The following is an 8481-nucleotide window of genomic DNA, read 5'->3' as shown; positions in this document are numbered from 1 at the left end:
AAGACCATCAGTGTGTATTGCTCTAAATCAAGTATATAATATTAAATTAATATTGCTGGATCAGCTACTTCTACTTAAAACATATTAAAACATGACTAAGCACAAAATCACCAAGAATAACATCTTATAAGTGCTGTGTAAGCGCGTGCGGCCTTCCAAGCTCAACGCCTTTGCCCTCCATAGATCAGCCAGACTCGCGCTGGCTGTAGCTTTTAACCTTTAATCAACTTGAGCACAACTCTAGAATAAGCAACAAACTGCAATGTGTATGGAATGATCAGGGTTACATCTGCAATGGAAAATCATGTTATTATTCTGGTACCTGCAAGGAAAAAGATCAAACTGAAATTATAGCCATCACTGTAAATGCAAAAGATAATGTAAGGTCAAAAACTTCAATTTATGTTTAATGCAAAGCTGGTTATATACTTCTAATGAACTAATAATGCCATATTAAAATATTAAATGATAATGAGAAAAACATCCCCTCCTTATTTTACACCTGTTACTCTAATAGTCTGTGTTATTGAATGATTCAGGACTTCTTAGGTTTTGTTATCTATTTTTAAACAGCAATGAGATCATCTGCACACTCTACAGAGGCCCAGAGTTACTGTTAATATCAAAAATGTAATGCTGTCCTTTGAGATGTTAACATTTAAGACTGTGAGTGTAATGGTTTAAATCTTCAGAGCCCTCTACAACCTGGTAACATGGAAACTTTAAAAACAGCAGCATGAGGTTTAAGTAGCGTAGTGTTATTTGTTCTTTTCATTTAATAATACAGTCCATGTTATATTAACAGCTAGATTCACCCTGGGGAGAAACCAGTGAGGGAGACCATCAGGACCAAGCTGGGTTTCCTGGGTCCAGAGGTTTGGAGAAACTTCTTCCCTTTCTTTCATCACAGTTGTCCTGTGCCAGAAGTTCTGTTGACCCACTGAGAGAGGCATCATTTAAGAAACACAAGGAACACTGAAGCTCATCGCATTGATCAACAGGACTCATGACCTTCACCAGCAGCTCCCTCACAGGGAAATCTTCAGCACTCCTCCATAGGCCCGCCCCAGGAGATGGATAAACCCAGCATTTCATGAACACTGTGATGGAGACCTTTGGTTTGTGTAATGTTATAAATACTCGGATACTCCCCAGAGGCTCCGGACTTTTACATAAAGATATTATATTCAGTCCTGTAGAAAAATATATGATCCTCTCTGGTTACTCTGGTATGAATAACTTTGAATCACTTTGTGGTAAATAACACACTATCTGCAAAAAGCTTTAAGAGTCTCTCTTCTGGGCGTTCTTATAAATTATGTTTAAGGGGGGGTCTATCCATTTGTGGAAAAATCATGGCAAATAAGTCAAAATAACACAGTAATAAAAAAAGGGTTTAGTTATTATTATTTATTGAGTGAATTATCAAAATGCACTGCAGGAAAATGTGTTCACTTTAGTTTGGTAGTTTTTCAGTAAGTTTTCTAGAGAAGGTTTGAAGCAAGTTTAGATTTGTAAAAATTTACAAATTGAATTTTTAATGAAATTATTTTTGTGGCACAATGAGCTTGGAAATATACATAAAAAGATGGCTTTATACTTTATTTGAAATATTATTTAGATATGCATATGCTTTTTATACCATATAAAAATAGACATATGGATCTGAATTTAGATCAGATCTTTTTTTGATTTATTAATTTTTTTCATATACTTGCATATAGTACATGATTGAAAGTTTCAGCTTACATAAAATCATTCAGGAAAATTGTGAATATATTCAAATTGTAATGTTTTTGTCATGTATGCAAGTTTTTCTTTTCAGAAGAAGAAAAATTCTTCCCAATCGCCAGTCTTGGTAGCCGGGAATCGGTCCGCCAAGGTCTCCGCTCCTGGCTGCCCCCCGACCCACATAGCACCTAACCCCTATGGTGCCTCCTGCGGGTGGTGGGCCTGCAGGAAGATGGGCCCATGTCCCTTTTTTGGGCTGTGCCCAGCCAGGCCCCATGGACTAAGGCCCGGCCACCAGACACTTGCCTTTGGGCACCCTCCATGGGCCTGGCTCCAGGGCGGGGCCCCGGTAACCCTATCCCGGGCAGGGTGAACTGTTCCCTCGATGGTCTTTTTATAGGGATCTTCTGAATCGCTCTTTGTCTGGTCGCTCACCCAGGACCAATTTGCCATGGGAGGCCCTACCAGGGGGCAAAATCCCCCAGATAAAATAGCCCCTGGGACACACAAACCGCGCATGGGAGTTTGCCATTCGACCGTGTCCCTCGAGGGGTCCTGTGAGGGGTGCTCCGGCAGTATGGGGTGTCTGGCCCATTGCTATGGGCCATTCAGTCCTTATATGACCATTGCGAGAGCTTTGTCCGTATAGCCGGCAATAAGTCGGACTCGTTCCTGGTGGGAGATGGTCTCCGCCAGGGCTGCCCTTTGTCACCAATTCTGTTCATAACATTTATGGACAGAATTTCTAGGCGTAGCCAAGTGGCGGAAGGCTTCCACTTCTCAGGATCTCATCTCTGCTTTTCGCAGATGATGTGGTCCTGGTTAAGGTTTTCCGGGCATGTCCCACCGGGAGGAGGCCCTGGGGCAGACCCAGGACACGCTGGAGAGATTATATGTCTTGGCTGGCCTGGTAACACCTTATTGTTCGCCCAGATAAGCTAAAGGAGGTGGCTGGGGAGAGGAAGGTCTGGGCTTGGGCTGCTGCCCCCGCGACCCGGCCCTGGATAAGCGGAAGAAAATGGATGAATGGATGGAGAAAAATTCTTTTGCAGCTACTGTAATGAACTCAATCAGCTAACTTGGTGAAGTGGTTTAGTTAGTTTGTTAAGTATTAGCTCGTTAATTGTTAGCTAACTGTGCTGCTGAGTGAGAATTGGTTTCCTGACATTTCATTAAAGTGGAAACCGGAAATCTAAAAGAAAATTTGAATACTTATAACTCACATTTCAGAGCAAATAAGTGCAGACACATAGGTGGGCCTCGATATGTGACAGGAAATTACCTCACTAATTATGTTTTCATTAGAAGAAATACATGTTAAAAAGTTTAAAAGCTAAATACAAAAAAGCCAATTGACCCATAAGTTTACCGTATGTAAGGTTTCAAAAAAGAAATGAAAGCAAGCCTTTTTTAAAATGGTAAACTTTATGCATAATATCCCAGAGGACCAGACCACAATGTTGATGTCACTTCCACCAGGATCTCAAGCCTCAATGACATTACTGCTGGAAGATGTATTGATGAATTTTCATATCACAAAACGGTGGACAGAGCTACAGACTTTTAAAGTAGATTATAGGGCTTTCCCCTGCAATTCTGGAGAACCTAAAATTCTCTAAAAACTATCTACCATTATTTTAAATTAATTACTTTATTTTTTATTTTTATTACTTTATTATTAAACCACTTTCACCACCATCCCAACATATACAGCGTGGGTAGGAAAATGCTTCTGCATTCTGAGTCACCTGAAGATTTGCCAAGCTAAAATCTGGTTCCATGAACTCACCAGGACTTCTCTGAAATACACCTGTAATATATATGGATATGTAGATAATTCTGCCATGAAAGAGAACAGGGATTTACAGCCAAAGAGCGAAGCAGCATCCTTTCCCAACCCCCCCGGAAGGAGCTGTAAGCTTTAAGATTTAGATTTAGTGAACTGAACAGGCCCTGTGAGCATGAGTGAAACAGTTAAAAAAGGCTTTTTTTCCTCTTAACTTTTTGCTTTCACACCTCTTTAATCTGATTATTTCCTCTCTCCAAAGGTAGTTAAAAACTCCCTGGCAGCTGTCCCCGAGGAGATTCTCCTAGAGACCTAGAGACCCACAAAATATTGTGAGGCCATCGTGGTTGATGCACCTCTGCAACATCACATGCAAGTCAGGAATACTGGCTTTTGATTGGAAGACTTGAGCAAGTGAAAGGAGAAGGCGATCAGCTTTCTGTTTATCTAATTCCAGGCAAATGGCTCATTTGGTTACAGCTGTCACCAGCTGAGATCATCCAGGCAAAAGTAGGGTTATTTCCTTGTTTTGGCTGTTTGAGGAGGAAGATTTTTCCATTGGCTATACATTTTGCATACACATTAGTTTGTAGCCATAAAGTGTAAAAACAACAGCTCTCTGTTTGATTCACAGTCAGCTGAGCTCTTCACTGTAATCCAGATCTGATAACAACTCTCTGAACAGCTCTGCGGACCGGATAGGAAACTGTGAGTACGACACACTGATAATCCTTTATTTAGAAATGAAATGTACAGCAAACATTGAGTATAATGCTAGCGTAAGACTTTAATGTGATTTTCTAAAGATTCTGATTTATTAGATCAGTTAATGTAATATACTAAATAAATGTTTCTATGACTGTTGCTGGCTTCACAGTGTCCTGAGAGATGATTTACTTGGGAGATGTTTAAGGTCATCACAGAGTAAACAGAAATATCTTGCAAAGTTAACCAATGAATGCAAATTACTTTGTTGAAAAGGTCCTAATGTTTCCAACTTTCCTGTAAGACACAACAGAAAATTTCAGTATTTTGAATGTGCTGTTTATATTACAATGCCTGGAATTCATACAGGTTACCCAAATACCAGCACCAGGACAAACAAGCTTAAACCATTTAGCAGCAGTTTGCAGAATGGGAAATATCCATTGCGGTTTGGCACGTTTCACCTCTTAAGGAAAGCATATTAGAATGCATATATTCCCACATGCATCCAAATGTAAACAACATACATTAATGAAGCATGGAGGTTCAACCCTCTGTGATCTGTTGTGCACAGAAATCCCTGATTTCTAGTCTGATTTTCTAGTCTTTGGCTTGGAAGGAAATTGGTTTGGAAACATATTTGGCGATGCTTCATCTCCTGCTTTGTGTTTGTGTAGCAGTCCCGTCACAAACCTGTCCATTATGCTAACAGTGTCCAAGAGTTCTTTTTTTTTCATAACGTGCCTCCCCTGTAATGGCTCTGGGCCCCCCTTAGGGGGCGGGCCCCACACTTTGGGAACCTCTGTTCTAATAGGCGTTTCCTCATTCCAGGTAATTTTCTGGTTTACAAACTGAATCAACTTCCATGTGGGAAAAAACATCAGACAAAAGGACAGAGAGTGAAAGTGAGGCTGTCTTTGGAAGTACAGGTGTTCATGTTGACAGTGATTTCTGCCTTTGTAGAGAGAGACACACACATGTTGCTCTCTGAGACATCTTTGGTGCTGCTGATGGTTTGCGCCACTCAGGCTTCACATTTTTTAGGCACAGTCATGACCTACTACCCAAAGGACACTTTTGCAGATGGATCTGTCACAGTGAGTACATTTTCTTTCTTAAAATAATGTACTTACTTTTAAAAATCTTACAAGACCTAAGTGAACACTTTGTGGCTGTAAATTTAAAGGTGACTCTTCGGTATAAGTTGAACTTCCACGACTGCACATCTGATACCACATGGAGTTGCCTCAGTGGTGATTGTGGGACTGGAACCTACACACTACATGTGGTAAAACAGGAGAGCAGCGGAGACTGGTGTCAGAGAGAGGGAATCATGACTCGACGGGTTTCCAGCAATGCTCTGTTCGAGCTTTGGTGAGTGTACAACAACAGGAAAAGTAATTTAAGTGTGACAAAAAAAATTCCCCAAAACATCAGCAACTTCACTAATCATAATCTTTTTGGTGACTCATAACTAATAATTTACTAAAACATGTTGTCTTCAGAGTTTGAACTGAACTGAATTTTCTATCAAGGTTGAATAGTGGTAACTGGATATCAAACATCAATAACATCATATCATGGAGAGCTGTGACTCGGGTGGAACTGAGGAACCGGTCCGACACTGGCAAAGCCAACACATCACCTCAGACCACCATCCTACCAGCTGTGGGGTAAGCCCACTTAATGTGTGTCTATGTTTGCCTAGTTTTCTTTTATAGTTCATATTTTACATTCATCCCTTTTCATATTAAAATGTATTTAACAAAGTATTTATCAAATGTTCTTTACATCGAAATGAATACAGCAAATAGAGCTACAATCTTTGTTTCTCTCTCAGAGTTCCTTCAAACTGTCAGAGAGATTTCAGCCTGTTGATGTTTGACCCTGATGGAGACGAAGTTAAATGCAGATATGGAAACTCTGCACTCTCAGAGTGTAACCCCTGCACTCCACCGTCTGTCCTCAGCCTCTCATCTGTGAGCAATGATTGTTACTCTCATGTCAGATGAGACAGGCAAAGACTAAAAGCTGGCACAGACAGTCATGCAATAATGTGATGGGAATTTTTTTAATTGAATTACAATTGATCTAAATTTTGTAGAAGTGAAAGTTTATCCAAAACAAACAACAACTACATTTTTTATATCCTTGAATTGAATTGCATAACAGAAAACATTTTGGTTATTTTGACTTCAAACCCATTTTCGTCCTCTTGCAGTCCTCTTGTACTCTGTCATTCAGCCCCACCAGCAGCAGTAATGAAGGTTCGTATGTAGTACAGCTGGTGATGGAGGACTTCCCCAGACAGACCATCACTCTGACTCAAACCAACGGGACACAAACAACAATAACTACCAACGATGCCATCAGCAAAATACCGATTCAGTTTGCTTTGAAAGGTACCAATATACGTTTCATTATCTTACAATGAAAGCACTAAAGAGCTGCTGCTGATGAACTTAGTGCTCGGCCTGATGTACAGAGATGTTTGACCACCAGTGTAATCAAGACTGATTCTCTGGACCAACAAATATTAATCTGTCCAGCAGATATTTGTCATGGCTGTTGAAGATAAGCAGGAATAGTGGACCTGAGAGCTGAACTCGAGGAGGCAAAGTGAACTCAAAACATGCGGCATTATTGTAAGATTGCAGACAGAACAGAAAACTAACTAATCTCGGAAAGCAAAACTAACAGGCAGGCAAGTTGGGTAACAGAACACAGTGTCGTACGAACACAGAGAAGTGGCACCAGGGCAGGCACAGAACAGAAACCAAACAAATGGCAAATCTTAATGAAAGACACAAACAGAATAAACAAGAACATAAAATATTATAAATAAACAAAACACAAAGTCATCAGACTCATGACTATGACAAAATTTACCTTGGATCATCTTTCCATCCTGTGAGAATCACCTTAACTTCTCTGTATTCTTCCAGTTGATCCTGCAGTGCCATCCTGCACAGAAGGACTCTTTCTGCCCAAGTTTCTTCCTCCAACACCAGCCAACGGAGCTCAGCTCTACAACAATGTCAGTCAGACTCTGGAAATTAACATCAATGCAGAGGCACTTAACTCCACGTAAGTAAAAACGAAAAAAAAAAAAAAGACTTTGCCTGAAACGGTAAAATATTTATTTCAGGGCAGCCTCTAGGTAGATATAAAATATAGTCCTACAAGTCATGAATCTAATAGAAATGAGTGATGTGCAAATCTAAAATATGTTTCAGGTTATTAAGTTACATATCTGACCAGATCTTTAGTAATAAAAAACTCCAGTGCTGATGTACAAGATTACAGTCAGGTGTCAATTTAGACGACACAGTAAGTGAAACACAGCCAAAACCATACAGATTTAAGGACATAAATACTTAAAGATTAGGTAAAACAACGATAATAAACATTGAAAGTTACCAACAAGAAACATTTCCATCGTTGGTTGGTTTGAGAAAAAAACATGACTAGATAAAAGAAACAAAAGAAATAGGCTCCTTTTGCAGACGTGGAGATTTTGGGAAAAGAAAATTTACAAATTTTGGATTTTTGTGTTTGTTGAAGGATCTCTGAGCTGCTCTACAGCGGGCCGTACAATTTCATCAGTAGTACATCAGGACCTGGACAGTTCATCCTGAGATGGACACCATCTGAAAGTGAAGATGGACAAACCCTCCCCATCTGTTTTGTTGTCCAGGCAGTTTTCAAGTCAGTCTCATGTTTCATACTCTGTAGAAAGTTATAATATTTTTTATCTTTTGAGATTACAGTTGTTGTCAGAAGGCAACATATAAACCAGGAACCTTCCATGTTTTGAAAACATGCTCGATTAAAATACAAAGTGTCCCTGGTTAAGTAACTTGAAGTTGTCATGTGATTGAAGGGTTATATAATGAAACATTAAACTTTATCATGATTTGCCTTGGCATCGCTCAATCACGTTATTTTCTAAAAAGGCTTTAAGTCATTTTTTTTTGTCATATTTGTTGTGTTTTGATCAAATTTATCACATTTACCTTGAAAACATTTTGGCTTCGCTGATCTTTTACACAACCATTTTTACTGAAATAATTACATTCACTTCTCAAGAGCAGTTTTTACCAAACCATCAGATTTCCATTTATTGTTAACTTTTCTTTTTGAGTGCAGTGTGTCTGTGTGAATTTTGTCTTGTGATCTAACCATCATCATCAGAATCCCTTAAGGAGTGTTGAACAGGTATATTTGAAAAAGAAACTTGCACTTATTTCTGCAGTGGG

This window comes from Pundamilia nyererei, unplaced genomic scaffold (assembly GCF_000239375.1).
Source record: "Pundamilia nyererei isolate P.nyererei 1_Seehausen unplaced genomic scaffold, PunNye1.0 scaffold00745, whole genome shotgun sequence".
Classification (NCBI taxonomy): domain Eukaryota; kingdom Metazoa; phylum Chordata; class Actinopteri; order Cichliformes; family Cichlidae; genus Pundamilia; species Pundamilia nyererei.
Note: the sequence above shows the minus strand (reverse complement) of the source record.